Here is a 3,221-nt window from a genome sequence, read left to right as displayed (position 1 = left end):
TCGCCCTCTTATTTGCTGTTGTCATTAACAGTTCTGTCTAATACGGATAGAAGTCTGTCTAATAATCCGATAGAACTGTTAAACAAAGGAATTAAAATGTATACAAAAAGTATTATAACGATTGCTTTTATATTATTAGTAATAGAAAGGCAAACATTATAATACATTATAATAAATGCTAATACGCATTTACATCATTTAAACAAATCTTTGAATGGCTAATGAAAATTATTTCACAAACCTTGCAAACTTAGTCGAATCTAGATGTGAGATCTTGTGAAGTGTGCATGTGACCTGCATGATCGCGTGTTCTCTGTGTGACTTTTGGTCCATGCAAATTGAATGCTTTAAACATTAAATTCGTGATTTCAAATTATGCAGCTCTTTATGCATTTGCCCACTGTCATATTCATGTCATTTTCAATGTGTGCTGTATGTAAAATGAGTGTTACCTTGGCTTTATTTGAAAAATTATGATTCCCAATGCACACAAACTTCCCAGAATACGGAGTGCTATGTTGGTTACAGTTACTTCCTTTTTAAAAAATTTTTTATTAACTATTTTTTGGTCCGTGCAAATTGAATGCTTTAAACATTAAATTCGTGATTTCAAATGATGCTGCTCTTTATGCATTTGCCCACTGTCATATTCATGTCATTTTCAGTGTGTGCTCTATGTAAAATGAGTGTTACCTTGGCTTTATTTGAAAAATTATGATTCCCAATGCACACAAACTTCCCAGAATACGGAGTGCTTTGTTGGTTACAGTTACTTCCTTTTTAATTATATTTTTATTAACTATTTATTTATTTGTGAAAAATACTTTGTCATCTAAAGTATAGGCTAAGTATGTTTATTTTACAAATTTATTTTTGAATCCATTTCCAAATGATTTAAAATTTCTTAAATATTAATTAAAATAAATACAATTATATCGGCCATCGGCCACCCTTCTTTCCAATATATTGGCATCGGCATTGGCTGTCAAAAAAAACAATATCGGTCGACCACTACTCAGAGCATTCCTTTTGGAAATGGTTTGTTCACAACTTTAACCAATCAGATCCCATCTCTCTTGGTCTGTTCAGGAAGAGCATATTATTCAATATTAAAATTCTGGTTTATATAAGCTGATAAATATTTTCATGGTATGGCCGATAACCAATAATTTTCAGATTCAAATTCTTTACTACTTTGTCTAAAAAAAAATTCATCAATTGTTTTGGATGCTAAAAGTATATATGTATATTCTGTGCATATTCATTTCGAGATTTACTCAAAGATTACAATTAACAGTGAAATTAGATTATTAGAAATGAATACATTAACTTTAGGGGGGCCAAACATGAACAATTTAATATCCAAAATTGGTTGATACTGTATCGAACTCGGTACTTTTAAGGGTACCGACCGAATTTCGTCGGTACTACCGAGTACCGATTCACATTAAATCAATCGGTGCAAATTTCGGTACCTGAGAACGCATCTGGGCGCATACACTACAGAGAGAGAAAGAGAGACCCTGTGACGTGAGGTCACCCCTGCAACTCGTTCAAACAACACACAGGGCAAGCCGAAATGTTCTGAAGTGTGGTTACATTTCTAGGGCCATATGGTTTCTGCGAAAAGTCCATTCATTAAAACGTCATTTACTCTATAGCGCGGAATGCCACGGAATTCGTCAATTTTGGACGAATAAATCAAAAGTAGCCACTGCCACTTAATTCGAATCACAATATGAACTAGTGTCTGTGAATATTAAAATGCAAAAAGACGGTTTAAATATGAATCCTGCATGTTCCGGCGGCAACAGCGAGAATAAAAGTTACGCCTTCTTTCTTTGCGTGAACATTTGGGTGGCGTTATACAAATCTTCCCACATCATGACGTAGACATGTTGGGGGCGTGTTAGAATGAGCCGTTTTAGGTAGGCGTGGTTGACTCTTAACTTTTATAAAGAATATCTCTTTGGATTTGAGACTTTAGTCTTTGCAACTTTACAGATCTTCTTTATGCACCAAGAGCTTGTAACACTCGAAAGAGAAAGGAAAAATTGAAATCACATCATATGAACCCTTTAATCTGTAATATCGGCCAATACTTAATGTACACTCATTTTTGTGGGACGATACTTGATACATATCAGTTCATAATTATTTCATTTGTGACTGTGGCACTTGAGACTGCATATAGATTCCAAAGCAGCAACAAATGGCTATTAGCGACTTCCCAGCATGCATTGCTCTCCCTTGAAGTTTCACTCCTTAAGATACGGTGGGAGTGTGACAATTCCCCACAGGAAAAGGACATGGCAACATGAAAGCAGAGGTAATTAGTTGACTTAAACGACAAAAGCTGATGATGACGCCAACGATGTCCTGCTCCAAAGTGACTCCCAGTGCACTGCCGTCCCTATGCTAATTGAGATGTCAGCCAGAAGATAATTGTTCTTATGTTTTCTGTTGCTGGTCTCATATAAATACTGTTTGGGAATAGACTTGACCCATTTACATTTTGTTTGTCGTCATGGTAGAATTCCTCTTTTTTTTTTTTTCTTTTTTTTTTTTGCAAAGGAGGGTTTGCAAACATTAATGTTTTATTAATGTACAGCAAAAGTTTAGGTAAATGTCATTTTAAAGGATGGTGTTTTTTGTTGTTATTTCCTGGTAATAGTGTTCCAAATTTGTATGCTGATATTTTTTCTGTGGAACACAAATTTTGAAAAAATGTAAGAATTTTATTTACAAAGTTCCACAGCAAAAATAACATCAAATCAGTTTGGAATGACATACAAGTAAATAATGACAGTATATTCTACATAAAGAATTATCGGTATCGGCCAAAATGTTCATATCGGTGCATCCCTAGTATATTCATTTTTGGGTGAACTGTTTCTTTACGTTTGTTACTTTTTGATAGTTTTCTGAACGGATATTTCTGCACTAATTTTGTTAATATAAATCCTGAATCTAATTTAAACCGGCCTATTTTAGTTCTAATGTTTCTCTTTGCTTGCAGAGTCGCTCGAAGCAGGAGGATCCTGAACAGGCTCGGCTTAAACAGAAAGCTAAAGAGGTGAGCTTTATGTAAGACTATTTAATAGTACTAATAAAAGTGCTCGACATACATTTTTCATGATTATGCCATTGCTATGACTTTGACATCATTTAGTCTGACATTGAGACAAATGCTCTCATTTGGGGGGGGGGGGGGCTTTTTT

General features: G+C 34.6%; 1 pseudogene; it reads left to right on the top strand.

Annotated features, from left to right (window-relative positions):
- LOC107678291 (transcription initiation factor TFIID subunit 4-like) overlaps positions 1-3,221 on the top strand; it is a 46,852-nt pseudogene that overhangs the window by 19,470 nt on the left and 24,161 nt on the right.

Source organism: Sinocyclocheilus anshuiensis, unplaced genomic scaffold (genome assembly GCF_001515605.1).
Source record: "Sinocyclocheilus anshuiensis isolate Anshui unplaced genomic scaffold, SAMN03320099.WGS_v1.1 scaffold1318, whole genome shotgun sequence".
Classification (NCBI taxonomy): domain Eukaryota; kingdom Metazoa; phylum Chordata; class Actinopteri; order Cypriniformes; family Cyprinidae; genus Sinocyclocheilus; species Sinocyclocheilus anshuiensis.
The sequence above is the reverse complement of the archived record's forward strand: the minus strand, read 5'-3'. Positions and strand labels throughout refer to the sequence as shown.